Source organism: Hyla sarda, chromosome 4, assembly GCF_029499605.1.
Source record: "Hyla sarda isolate aHylSar1 chromosome 4, aHylSar1.hap1, whole genome shotgun sequence".
In the NCBI taxonomy this organism is placed as follows: domain Eukaryota; kingdom Metazoa; phylum Chordata; class Amphibia; order Anura; family Hylidae; genus Hyla; species Hyla sarda.
Genome location: NC_079192.1, coordinates 4,721,486 through 4,736,876, shown reverse-complemented (window position 1 = coordinate 4,736,876; position 15,391 = coordinate 4,721,486).

The following is a 15,391-nucleotide window of genomic DNA, read 5'->3' as shown; positions in this document are numbered from 1 at the left end:
CCTTGCGGGAAACAGCAGCTCGCCAAACTTTTGAACTTTGCCATGCACGACTTATGCAAGCCTAGCAACGGCGGTAATAATAGTAAAAGGGATGAAGAACACTTGGTGCTTTGGCACCTGAATGAAAGGAAGAAGTATTGGGAACACTAAAATGACATCAGGGTAGCCAGGGTATACCTTGAAGCTATCAGCAAGAACATATGACCCCAGGTTATCCAATCATTGCTTTGAATTAGGTGCTATACAGCTCCCAGGTGAATGAGGACACAGCATATGGGAGGATTTAAGAGGTGTCAGGCCTTTTGTCCAGGTCAAAATGAACCAGAGAGACACAAATCTCCATTTTGCATCCGGCAGCCATCTTTAGATGTAGTCTAAGCAGGGAAATGCAAAGTTCAACTCAAAATTTGGAAATAATAAATGTTATTTAATTGAATAAAAAATAGTCCTTACAAACAGATGTGAATTGTCAGTAGTAGAGATGAGTAAATTTTTGGAAAATTTGATTAGGCTGATTCGCCAAATTTTCCGAAAAAAATTGGTTCGATCCAAATTTGTTTGCTGTGAATCGCTATTAAAAACGGCTATTTTAGGGCTACAGAGAGCTTCAATGGGGGAGTAGAACACTTTACCTTGTCGTAACACGCAAAGGGAGTGTGCGGTGTTAGTGAAATAATACTGTCATTTAGTATGACATGCAGATTACAGGCATCACTATTAGAATCACTGCCGCAGAGCATTTGGATGCGGCAGCAGGGTCGGGAGACCATATGGTGTCACAACTGAAGAGATGGAGCTTGATCCAGCCCCTGCCTCTTAGTGCCGCCCGCAATGTGAAAGCGCAAATGATTTTTCTAGTCGTCTGACAGGAGAGGAGGAGCAGGAGCAGCTAGAGAAGCTAGAGGGTTATGAGTAAGGTGAGACAGAGGACCCAGACACTCCGTGGCAGTATGCAGTGGAGATGGAGGCAGGGAGTCCTTATGAGTCACTTTCACAAATGGCACGATGCATGCTCAGTTGCTTGCGTAGTTACCGCTGAATTGTCACCATTCGGCAGTGGGATGACTTCTGGCTCTCCACCTTATTGGACCCTCGCTACCGTCACAAAATGAGAGCCTTTTTTACACCCACTGAGAGTGAGGACAAACTTACCTACTACAGAGGCATCCTATGTAGTAAGTTGGCCGATGCCTATCTGCACCATCGTCCATCCACTAGCAGGTCTTACGCGGGGGGCCCTCTGCGCTCACCTTTCATTCACTATGTGGAGGGTGCTTGTGGCAGGAGCAGTGCCAGCTCCATCAGCAGCAGCCTGAGTCTACAGATGTTGATGAGTAGCTTTCTTCACCCACATAGTGAATCAACTCATCAGCAGCAGGTAGACCTGAACCAGCAGGTTATTGCATACCTTGACATGCCCATACCAACACACCTTATATCCGCTGGACTTCTGGGCAGCCAAACTTGATTTGTGGCCGCAACTAGCAGAGTTTGCCCTGGAAAAGCTGTTCTGCCAGGTTAGTAGTGAGCCATCAGAGCAGGTGTTTAGTGTGGTGGGGCCATAGCAACCCCAAGGAGAACTCGTCTATCAACGTAAAATGTGAAGATGAATCAGGATTGGATCAGCCAGGATTTCCACCCACCAATGCCTGATGCATCAGAGTAGATTGACCATGGTGCCACACCAACACTTTACAAATATGGATAGTGCCAAACAGATTTCAGATGCTGCTCCCCAGTTACAGACATTCCTCTGCATCAGACCACAAGTAAGTATTAAAGATATGCATTACGTAAAACTTAACTTTTAATAATATTCTTAGGATAAAATATAGGTCCCAAACATTTTTTGAAAGTCAAACAAAAGGAAAGTTCAGAAAAAAAACACCATGTGCCACCTACACCACCAAGTATTGATGTGATGCAAAGACCTCTAAAAGGTGGAAGGGAAGAACATATATTTTATTGTAACCTGTGGGGGTAAATACTTCCCCTGTAAGGCCCTACTCTTGCATTATTATTTCCCTTCTTTGCCCTAAAAAGGGCAGCCCCACACAGGAACCTCTCCCTATTTACCCTTCCCCCCTGCCATTTCCCAGGGGTTTTACGTGGAAATAGAGAGAGTTTCCTGTGATTGGCTGCAATTTTAAGAGTGAGTAACAATTCCTAAGAAGGGATTTAAAAGGGTGAGAGTGGGGCCTTACAGGGGAAGTTTTTACCCCCTCTTGCTACAATGGACAATACTTTGTTCCTTTCCACCTTTTCGAGGAAAGTGTTACTCGTCTTAAAAAGTGCGGCCCCACACAGGAACCAATCTCTATTTCCACCTTAAAACCCTGGGAAATGGCAGTTTGTTGGTGGAAATAAGGAGAGGTTTCTGTGTGGGGCCGCCCTTTTTAGGGTGAGTAACACTTCCCATGAAGGCAATTAATAATGCGAGAGTAGGGCCTTACAGGGGAAGTTTTTACACCTACCGGTTGCAATGGACCATAAGTTGTTCCCTTCCACCTTTTGGAGGTCTTTGAATCACATCAATACTTGATGGTGTAGGTGGCACATGGTGTTTTTGCACACCTTTCCTTTTGTTTGATTTAAAAAAAATTTGGGGTACATATATTTTATCCTAAGAATATTATTAAAAGATAAGTTTTATGTAATTCATATCCTCAATACTTACTTATGCAAACTAACACTTTTACAAAAGAGACCGTTTTTCTTCTGCCTACCTGCCTGAGCTACTATTCTGATCCTGCCACCCGCCTGATGCCACACATCTGATGCCAAGTTCTCTTTTTTTCACACACCTTCGTCACCGGGTACGTGTATTGCCACCCACCGCAACACTCTTTCACCTGGTCACTATCAGGACTCCTGATGCTGCTGCTGCCACCTCCAGGCTGTCTCACTCTGCCACCATATATTCTCCTCATGCAGCTGCCACCTCCACGCTGTGTCATTCGGCCACTATATTGTCTCCTCATGCTGCCCAAACTCCAGGCTGTGTCATTCAGCAACTATATGGTCTCCTCATGTTACCGCCACCTCCTTGCTCTGTCATTAAGCCACTATATGGTTTTCTCATGTTGCCAACATCTCCATGCTGTGTCATTCAGCCACTATATTGTCTCCTCATGCTGCCCAAACTTCAGGCTGTGTCATTCAGCCACTATATGGTCTCCTCATGTTGCCGCCACCTCCATGCTCTGTCATTCAGCCACTATAACATCTCTTCATGCTGCTGCCAACTCAAGGCTGTCATTCAGCCACTATATGTTGCCACCAACTCCAGGCTGTATCATTCAGCCACTATATAGTCTCCTCATGCTGCCACCACCTCCACACTGTGTCATTCAGCCACTCTATGTTCTCCTCATGCTGCCGTTAACTCCAGGCTGTGTCATTCAGCAACTATATTGACTCCTCATGCTGCTGCCAACTCCAGGCTGTGTCATTCAGCCACTATATTGTCTCCTCATGGTGCTGGCTAAAAGATTATAGTTATTGCATTATGATTGAGAACATTTATTCTTATTTGTTATTGGTTCCTATATTATGCAATCAAGATCTGCTGTTGTGTTACAATAAAAGTTATAAAGCCAAAGGCTGGAAACAATCAGTTTGAATTCTTTAGAAGATGGGTAGTCACAAGAATGTGACTGACTGATCACTAGAACAAATTCCCTCCCCTCCTTTACATGAATAGTGAAGTTTTTACATCTTAGGATACTCTTTTAATATATCATAAGTGGTGTTAAGGAGGAAAGTGATGATCTGTGATCAAAGGAGGGAAATTGATAAGGAAATCAAATGGTTGAAATAAATGAACTCTACAAAATAATTACAATTATTATTTTCAGACTTTCTGAATCGCTATAGTTGCTTTAATTTTAGGAACAGAATAAAGGAACAGACAAAGCTCTGTAAAATCTATGTTTCAGGATACAGATGGTTCACTATTCCGGAACACACATCTGTGCAGAACTGCTTGTGGTTGGATACTTTTAGCTTAAGTATTTGATTGGCTGCGCCCCTATATCTGGGCAAAAAGGACACTTGGGCTGAGGGTTGCCCCCCTTTTGTTTTAATTCATATAAAAATACATGCTTCCTAAATAAAGCTAGAGCATTGTTGATTTCACACCCTTGTGTACGTGTGGTCATTCAGTGTAACTCCTGACCGGTCTTGTTAATTGGCAGCCACACCTGAGATTGATGCCTGAGATATTTCTCCATCACTACTAAAATGCTTGCCAGTTTGCCTCCTCCTGCTTTACACTGAATAGTACAGTCCCTCTAGTCTGCCATCACCCTTGCAGTTGCTACCTTTTGATAACAAGATAAATGGTCAGAACTCTGGAAACTTAAATTTAATGTAAATAAGTACAAAATAATGCACCTGGGATGTAAAAACCCAAAGACTGAATATAGAATATGTAATACATTCCTAACCTCTGTATCTGAGGAAAGGGATTCAGGGGTCATTATTTTAAAATACTTAAAGGGGTACTCCAGTGAAAACCTTTTTTCTTTTAAATCAACTGGTGGCAGAAAGTTAAACATATTTGTAAATTACTTCTATTAAAAGATCTTAATCTTTCCAGTACTTATTTGCTGCTGAATACTACAGGGGAAATTCCTTTCTTTTTGGAACACTGATGACATCACAAGCACTGTGCTCTCTGCTTACATCTCTGTCCAATTTAGCAACCATGCATAGCAGACATCTGCATAGCAGACATCTGCATAGCAGACATCTGCATAGCAGACATCTGCATAGCAGACATCTGCATAGCAGACATCAGACATCTGCATAGCAGACATCTGCATAGCAGACATATACTAAGGCTAGCATGGTGGCTCAGTGGTTAGCACTGCTGCCTTGCAGTGCTGGGGACTTGGGTTCAAATCCCGCTAAATAAAGTGTTATTATTATTATAATAATGTTAGTAGAGAGAACTGTGCTCGTGATGTCACCAGAGAGCATTCCAATAATCAAAGAATTTCCTCTGTGGTATTCAGCAGCTAATAAGTACAGTAAGGATTAAGATTTTTTAATAGAAGTAATGTACAAATATGTTTTAATTTCTGCCACCAGTTGATTTGAAAGAAAAAAGGTTTTCACCGGAGTACCCCTTTAAAGGAAGGTAGACAATGTAATAGAGCAGCAGGAAATGCTAGCAGAATGCTTGGGTGTATAGGGAGAGGTCTAAGCAGTAGAAAGAGGGAAGTGCTCATGGGTGTATAGAGAGAGGTATTAGCAGTATAGGGGGAAGTGCTCATGCCGCTGTACAGAGCACTGGTGAGACTTCACTTGGACTATTGTGCGCAGCACTGGAGACCGTATCTCCAGAAGTGTATATAGATACTCAAGAGAGAGTTCAGAGAAGATACTAAACTATTACATGGGTTGCAGGTTAAAACTTCCCATGAAATGTTAAAGGACCTTAACATGTATAGCTTGGAAGAAAGATGAGAAAAAGGGGAATATGATAGAAACTTTAAAACTGTGTTGAGCGAGAATATTCTAAATGCAAATTTTTACCACCAATATCGGCCCTTTGCGATTTCACGAATATTTAGAATTCAGTGATATATATTCGTAATGATGAATATTTTTTTTATTATGTGAATATTTATGTGAATATGTATGTAAATATCGGCACTTACAGACTGGACACGGATCCCTCCCTTCTTTTAGGTAAAATATATAATTGTGCATGCGCACTATGCAAATGTATTTACAAATTTTTTCATGAAAAACGAACATAGCGAATATGCAAATTTCACAAACATAGGAAGAATATTCATCCATATATTCGGGAAATATCGCAAATTTGAATATGCCCGCTGACACTCATCACTACTTTTAAATACATAAAGAATATTAACTCAGTGAAGGAGGAGAGTTTATTTAAAAAAGAAAGACTACTACAAGAGGACATAGTTTTTAATTAGAGGGGCAAAGGTTTAAAGTAATATCAAGAAGCATTACTTTACTGAGAGAGTAGTGGATACATGGAATAGCCTTCCTGCAGAAGTGGTAACTGTACATACAGTGAAGGAGTTTAAGCATAAGGATATGCAGGATAAGCATAAGGCTAACCTTCATGTAAGATAGGGACAAGGACAATACACAATATTCAGAAATATTGGGCAGACTAGATGGGCCAAATAGTTCTTATCTGCCAACACATTCTTTGTTTCTTTGGTTAACCTCATTTTGAATACATTTGAAGAACATCAGTTTTTAAACCTCCTTCTGTATGCTGCCTACTATGACTCTTACCAAACTACCACCTCCTGTTTTAGGCTGCTTGCCTGGTAAATAAATAAAAGATATGCAGAGGTAGCATTTGCATTGGGGCCCTGTGCCTGAAAGGGCCCCAAGGTACCTTTGCCCCATAAAAAGACTCCAGTGGCATAGATGACACATGGTAGATATGGGGATCTGTTACAGATTTTGCACTGGGGCCCACAAGCTACAAGTTATTCCTCTGAAACTATCTACTACCAGCTAGGCCTGGAAAATATTTAAAAACCTAATTTTTTAAAAGCATTTTAAAAACTTACTACTGAACGCTGGGAACTACTATTCTTACCAGTCCGCCACTTCCTGCTGTATGCTGGGCACTACTGTCGCACCAGTGGAAAAAACAATTTAAAAAAAAAAACACGAACAACCACTTCTCAACCCTCCAATGTGGCATCAGGGAGAGTGTTCAGCGCAGCAAGCAGGGTAGTCCTCCCTAAGTTAACAAGACTGTCTGCCAGCAATGTAGAAAAATGTATGTTTGTTAAATTGAATCAGGCATGGATCAGTGTAAAATTATAACATCCTGTGCCAAATGCCACTGATTAGACAGTACTACCATCAACCTGCTGTCCATTGGCTACTACAATGCCCACCAGTTTGCCACCTCCTGCTATACACTGGCTTATACCAGCCCCACCAGTCGGCCATCACCTTTGCTACTGCTATGTACAATCAGGTCTACACATACACAACCCATAATCCCCCAAAAAGGGACCTTTTTTTCAGCTTTTATACAAAAGCAATTTTTTCTTTACTATTTAAACTCCTGAAAAGGGATCATTTTTGGAATACTTGGAAAAATCCATAGTGTCTTCTGATACCTTTGTGTTCATTTTAAGTCAAGGCACCAATAAAATACAAACAAGGAAATGAAGGGAAGTTGCATCAAAATGAAGGTTGCAGCCTCCATAGCTGCTCATCACTGCAACATGAAACAATGGAACAGACAATAAAATCTAGTATGTGAAGTCAACTTACTCTACTGTCATTTTGGTGTCTTAACCCCTTAAGGACCAAGCCTATTTTGACCTTAACCCCTTAAGGACTCAGGGTTTTTCCGTTTTTGCACTTTCGTTTTTTCCTCCTTACCTTTTAAAAATCATAACCCTTTCAATTTTCCACCTAAAAATCCATATTATGGCTTATTTTTTGCGTCGCCAATTCTACTTTGCAGTGACATTAGTCATTTTACCCAAAAATGCACGGCGAAACGGAAAAAAAAATCATTGTGCGACAAAATCGAAAAAAAAACGCCATTTTGTAACTTTTGGGGGCTTCCGTTTCTACGCAGTGCATATTTCGGTAAAAATTACACCTTATCATTATTCTGTAGGGCCATACGGTTAAAATGATACCCTACTTATATAGGTTTGATTTTGTCGCACTTCTGGAAAAAATCATAACTACATGCAGGAAAATTTTTACGTTTAAAAATGTCATCTTCTGACCCCTATAACTTTTTTATTTTTCCACGTACGGGGCAGTATGAGGACTCATTTTTTGCGCCGTGATCTGAAGTTTTTAACGGTATGATTTTTGTTTTGATATGACTTTTTGATCACTTTTTATTCATTTTTTAATGTTATAAAAAGTTACCAAAATATGCTTTTTTGGACTTTGGAATTTTTTTGCGCGTACGCCATTAACCGTACGGCTTAATTAATGATATATTTTTATAGTTCGGACATTTACGCACGCGGCGATACCACATATGTTTATTTATTTTTTTTTTTACACTGTTTTATTTTATTTATGGGAAAAGGGGGGTGATTCAAACTTTTATTAGGGAAGGGGTTAAATGACCTTTATTAACACTTTTTTTTAACTTTTTTTTTGCAGTGTTATAGGTCCCTTAGGGACCTATAACACTGCACACACTGATCTCCTATGCTGATCACTGGCGTGCATTAACACGCCTGTGATCAGCATTATCGGCGCTTGACTGCTCCTGCCTGGATCTCAGGCACGGAGCAGTCATTCGTCGATCGGACACCGAGGAGGCAGGTAAGAGCCCTCCCGATGTCCGATCAGCTGTTCGGGACGCCGCGATTTCACCGCAGCGGTCCCGAACAGCCCGACTGAGCAGCCGGGATACTTTCAGTTTCACTTTAGAAGCGGCGGTCAGCTTTGACCGCCGCTTCTAAAGGGTTAATACCGCACATCGCCGCGATCGGCGATGTGTGGTATTAGCCGCGGGTCCCAGCCGTTGATTAGCGCCGGGACCCACGCGATATGATGCGGGATCGCGGCGCGATCCCGCTTCATATCGCGGGAGCCGGCGCAGGACGTAAATATACGTCCTGCGTCGTTAAGGGGTTAAGGATCAGGCCAATTTCAGTTTTGCGTTTTAGTTTTTTTCTCTTCGCCTTCTAAAATCCATAACTCTTTTATATTTCCATCTACAGACCCATATAAGGGCTTGTTTTTTGCCTGACCAATTGTACTTTCTAATGCAACCCCTCATTTTACCTTAAAATGTATGGCAAACCCCCCAAAAAAAATCTTAGAGAGGAAATTTTAATGAAAACCACAATTTTGCATATTTTTGGTGGGTTTCACTTTCACACTATAAACTTTACGGTAAAAATGACATGTGTTCTTTATTCTTTGGGTCAATACGATTAAAATGATACCCATGGTTAGATACTTTTATATTTTTGTACTGCTTAAAAAAAATCTCAAACTTTTTGTACAAAATCAGTAATATAAAATTGCCCTATTTTGTCAACCTATAACTATTTCATTTTTCCGTATATGGGGCGGTATGAGGGCTAATTTTTTGCACCGTCATCTGTACTTTTTATTGATACTACATTTGCATATATAAAAATTTTAGATCACTTTTTATTTCTTTTTTTTTAAGAAAATGTGACTTTTTACATTTTTACGTTTACACTGTTCACCGTACGCGATCCTTAACATTATATTTTGATAGTTTGGAGATTTACGCACGCGGCTATACCAAATATGTTTATTTAAAAAATTTACCCTTTTTGGGGGTTAAAGGGGAAAAAGGGATTGAGGTTCATTGGTATTGTATTGTAAGAAATTGTATCTGTTATAACCCAAGTTCCCCAGGTTAGGAAGGATTTGTCTTATAGCCTCTTCAAAATGCCTGACGAGAACCTTTTACATTTTACTAATGGATCACTGGATTACTAAGAGCAGGGTCATGGAAAGCATAAACTCAATATTGGTGCGAGACAGATGGTCACAATAACGGAGATCCAAGGGCCGTCACCAAGAAGAAGGGGGTTACCAACCAAAGGAGTAAGCAGGTTAGGGATGGTGGCTATCCAGAATTAAATTTACAATCTGTCTCACACATCCAATAAAGACACTATAAGAAAAAAAATGTGGGAAAGACATTCTCCCAGGATCCTTAGAAAGCCAGAAAAGCAGGGCTGAAATCTGGTCTGGGAAGCGGGCCAATGATCATGCAGGCTGTGATCATGGAAGTAATTTCCTCCAGACACAGGCAATTTATCAAGTTATTATGAAGTCTCTAAGAAAATACCTTTCTAGAGGGATGTGAAACCCTGGAAGGAACTGAAACACCAGAGCAGGATGCGACCAAAGAGAAAAAAACTATGCAGTCTAGATGAGGCCCAGTGAGGAGGTTAAGGTTATCACTCTATACAATGTTGCATCTGTGGAAAAGATTATGGAAATAAAAATATGGTACAGGCGACCATAGGTGCTATAGGTGTTGTGAGCTAGAGAATGATAACCATAGTCATCGATCAAAGAGTGAAGCGTCTTCCACAAGTCTACAAACCTGAGGGAAAACAGATCTTTCTTGAGTCTATGGAGTTTGCACAAGGAAATGAAAAACTTTCTTATAGATAAGTCTCGATGAGGCTCAGGGAAGAAGTGTCTCCTGTGTGAATTCTTACCCCCCTGAGATGGTGGGTTTCCAGCCTCAAAAGGTTTTTAAGGTAATATAGGGAAAGCAGATGAAGACAATGGCAGCCAGAAGGCCAGACCCTCAGGATATCAGTAGAGGCAATGGGTATCTGAAGAGTGGGGAAGTGGCTCAGGGTCCAAGTGGTCAGACTTGAAGTCAGTGCAGAAGGTAGGACGCAGTGTCTGCAACTGGGAGCGGAAACTGAGTCTGTTATCCCCTCAAATAAGTCCTCACTGTGAGTGGATAACAACAAGTGTGTGTGTGTGGGGGGGGGGGATGTTTTTTGGGTGAGTGGCCAACGATAAAGCCCTTCATACTGGAAATTAATCAGAAGGAAAAATAACTGTCTGTGTACTATTAGTTTACAATACAATTCAGTGACATTTAATACATGGTAAGATACATGTATCAACTTATATGACAAGATCTCCAAATTCTCAAAATCTTAATCCAATAAAGAAACTAGGATGTGCTGGAAAAACAAGACCAATTCATGGATCAATTTTTCTTTTTCTTTTTAGGGTTAGAATCTTAAATCAAGAACATTATGAAGCACCTTTTACCTATTTTACAATAAACATATTCCAGACCTATGGGAATTATCTATGGGATTTTTTAGTGTAGGTTACGTGAAGATTTATCGATCATCACTTACATCAGATATTTCTTTATTCTTCATGTTCAGATGAATATTTCTTCTCTTTGTTCTCAGGTCGCTGGGGGGAGATGGAGGACAATGTTACACAGGAGCAGCGTCAGCTTCTATGACCACCAGACCCCTGAATGTGAAGCATTACCTGCCGATATTTATCTACAAGATGAAGACAAGGGACCAGGTAGAAGAACCCCCCGGAGATATCTCTGCTATCGTCTGAGGAGTCTACAGGGCTCTGTTCAATGGAGGAATCAGTAGATAAAGAATTTGCCGATTATTCCCAGAGACAAATCTTTATGAGAATATATAAAACAAACTTTATACATAATGGCCCTCATTTACTATTCACAACCCGACAACTTTTGTCGGGTTTTTTTGTTGCATTTTTTCTGCGACATGGCGCAGACATGTCGCAGACATCATGCGCCAGTGCGCGACAGTTCTTCCCGAGTTCTTCCTCCGACTTGGGAAGGATGGAACCCGAAAAAGGGTTTTTTCCCAACAAAGAAGGCCCTTTCACAGATATTTATCATTGTAAAGCACCCAAATTGTCTTTTTTTTTTTTTTTTCCCCACATCTCTGACCTGTTGCAAATAGCCCTATCTAACCTATGGAAAGCCTGATATGTTGTATTTATTGGGGTGATTGTTTTGTCTGATAAATTAGTGACTGCTTCTTTTTTATTTGATTGTTTCTAATGTATATATTATTTTTTTACTTAAAAAATGCGACACAAATACGAGCGTGCGACACAAAAAAAAATTACTTGCGACATTGACTGCGATACAATAGTAAATAAGCAAGGAAACTAAGGTGTCGGCTTCTAATACAACCAGAAACCCGACCTGACTTCCTAAGTAAATGAGGGCCAATGTGATTGTGAAGAAGATAACAGCAATAACCCTAAAAGTTGTGTAAATTACTGCCTAAGAAATGTAAAGCCCTGTATAACACTGCTAAGGTAACCTATGAATATATTTAAGTGGGCATGAACTAGTTTTAAGACTAAGTTAATGTCAAAGTTAAAGAGTTTGCAAAAAGGTTGCAGCAGCACTCTTGGTCAAAAAAAATGGAGGCTCTTATCATGTCTCTCATCCACCATCCACCCAAGAATGAGCAAATAACTTATTTCTACATATAAATAAAATTGACGTGACTTGTAGAGATGTCGCGAATTGTTCGCCGGCGAACAGTTCCCGGTGAATTTAGCATGTTTGCGTTCGCATCGCCGGGCGAACATATATGAAGTTTGATTCGCCCCCTATACTTTAACATTGCGGTAAACTTTGACCCTGTGAGTCAGAGTCAGCAGACACATTACAGCCAATCAGCAGCAGTCCCTCCCTTCCAGACCCTCCTACCTCTTGCACGGACACCATTTTACCTTCATTCATAGTTACATAGTTAGTACGGTCGAAAAAAGACATATGTCCATCAAGTTCAACCAGGGAATTAAGGGGTAGGGGTGTGGCGCGATATTGGGGAAGGGATGGGATTTTATATTTATTCTGCATGCTGCAGGCTTAGAAAGTGGAGGGACAGAGAAGCTGCTCCTGCTGTATAGGGAAAGCGATAGCTAGGTTGCTGCTAGGTGGTGTATTCAGGGTCCACTTTACTCCTAAAGCACTAGTCTAACATTTGCTTTAAGGACAGCACCCAAAAAGCCCTTTTTAGGGCTCAAATATCAGTTCGTGTGTCTTGCAACAGCTGGAGGCACCCTGGTTGGGAGGGAACCACTGGTTAAAAGGGGTACTCCAGTGTAAAACTTAAGTTCCTTCAAGCAACTAACTACAGTATTAAAAGGGCTATAAGTTCAGTACGTGTGTCTTGCAACAGCTGGAGGCACCCTGGTTGGGAGGGGACCGCTGGTTAAAAGGGGAACTCCTGTGTAAAACTTAAGTTCCTTCAAGCAACTTACTACAGTATTAAAAGGGCTATAAGTTCAGTCCGTGTGTCTTGCACTGCTGAAGGCATCCTGGTTGGGAACCTCTGCTTAAAAGGGGAACTCCGCTGGCAACCTTTTTTGCTCATTGTCACACTAGTGCAAATCACATTTGTTGTGACAGTTGTTCAAATAAAAAAAACAACCTTTTTTGGCTGTTAAATAATACCAGTGCTGCCTAAAGGAGGGCTCTAACTATGTGCTGCCTAATATGGGGGAATCTATGTGCTGCCTAAAGGGGGAATCTAAATATGTGCTGCCTAAAGGGGGCTCTATGTGCTGCCTAAAGGGAGGCTCTAACTATGTGCTGCCTAATATGGGGTAATCTATGTGCTGCCTAAAGGGGGCTCTATGTGCTGCCTAAAGGGAGGCTCTAACTATGTGCTGCCTAATATGGGGGAATTTATGTGCTGCCAAAAGGGGGGCTCTATGTGCTGCCTAAAGGAGGGCTCTAACTATGTGCTGCCTAACATGGGGGAATCTATGTGCTGCCTAAAGGGGGGATCTAACTATGTGCTGCCTAAAGGGGGCTCTATGTGCTGCCTAAAGGGAGGCTCTACCTATGTGCTGCCTAAAGGGGATCTCTAACTATGTGCTGCCTAATATGGGGGAATCTATGCACTGCCTAATGGGGGGATCTAACTATGTGCTGCCTAAAGGGGGCTAAAGCACATTATTCCAAAGAATTTAGGAATAATAGGTGATTTATGCCCTTTGTGGATTAAAACCAGACTCTGCATCAACTATGTAATTTTCCATGGGAGTTTTGCCATGGATCCGCCTCCGGCACGCCACAGTCCAGGTATTAGTCCCCTTGAAACAACTTTTAAATCACTATTAGGGCCAGAAAGAGTCCCTGCGGGTTTTAAAATTCGCCTGCCATTTGAAGTCAATGGCGGTTCGCCCGGTTCGCGAACATTTGTGGAAGTTCGCGTTCGTCCTTCGCGAACCGAAGATTTCATGTTCATGACATCACTAGTGACTTGTAATAACACTCCTTACACTTCTAACTAATCACCCAGTCAGGGGCAATATGCCCAACAGAGGTAAGTCGAATGAGCGTGTTAGGGTCCCATCCGAAGTGAGACCACCTCCGCATGGTGGATGGGGGACACTTTTTGATCAAAAAGTGTGCTAATAGCCTCCATTTCTTGACCAAAATTGCTGCTGCACTCAGTAGCCAATACTGATCATGTAAATCTATTTTTTATGTGTTGAGCACCTATATTTCTCTCACAAATACCTTCCATCTATTGCTGACTTGATTTGTCATTCTGTGCACTGGAGAGGGTGTGTCCTCACTTTGCATCACTCATCTTCCTCCCTGGGTCTCTTCAACCAATCTCTGCAGACTGCTTTGTAACCCCTCCTCTCTGTTTTTATGCTGCAGTCTGATAGGACAGTACTGAGCACAGAGAAGTGATAGTCCCGCCCTCACTTCTTGAACTTTGTCCCGGCCTGTGCTTCAACTTAGACAAAAATGCAGCTGCCACCAGACATGATCAATTTCTGGATGGTATGGGGACCCCTATTGGTCTTTTTTAGAGATGAGCAAATTTTAGAAAAATCCGATTTGGCCGATTTGCCGAATTTTCCGAAAAAAAATGGTTTGTTACGAATTTATTTACGATGAATCACTATTAAAAATGGCTATTTCTGGCCTACAGAGAGGCTTTATAGGGATGTAAAACACTTTGCTTTGTTCGACACACATAGGGAATGTGCTGTGTTAGTGAAATAATACTGTTATTCAGTATCACATGCAGATTGCAGGCATCGCTATTAGAATATCTGCCTCAGAGCGTCTATATGTGGCAGATTTTAAATGTAATTTTTTTTTAATTTAATTTGAATTTATTAAAACCAACAATTTGGAAATGAGCACATTCATCTTCTGTGCCATTGGATAAGTGGGCACATAAAGCTAGAAGTGGCTGATGTAAAAAAGCTTGTACTTGTATCTTAAAATTGATACACTTGGTGGTGTAGGTGGCACATGGTCTTTTCTGCACACCTTTCCTTTTGTTTGATTTAAAAAAAAAATGAGTACATATATTTTATCCTAAGAAAAGTTAAGTTTTAGCTAATGCATATCCTCAATACTTGTAACTGTAACTGAGGAGCATCCCCTTAAACATGTTTTGCACTATCCATATTTGTGAAGTGTTGGTGTGGCCCCATGGTCAATCTACTCTGATGCATCAGACATTGGTGGGTGGAAATCCTGGCTGATCCAATCCTGATTCATCTTAACAAAGGTCAGTCTCTCCACATTTTCTGTGGACAGACGAGTTCTCCTTGGGGTGACTATGGCCCCGTCCGCACTAAACACCCGCTCTGATGGCACACTACTGGCTGGGCAGGACAGCTTTTCCAGGGCAAACTCTGCTAGTTGTGAAAACAAATCAAGTTTGGCTGCCCAGAAGTCCAGTGGATCTTCAAGGTGTGTTGGCATGGGCATGTCAAGGTATGCCATCACCTGCTGGTTCAGGTGGTGCTGGTCTTACTCCAGGGCTACCTGCTTCTGATGAGTTGCTTCACTATGCGGGTGAAGATAGCTACTCATCAGCGACTG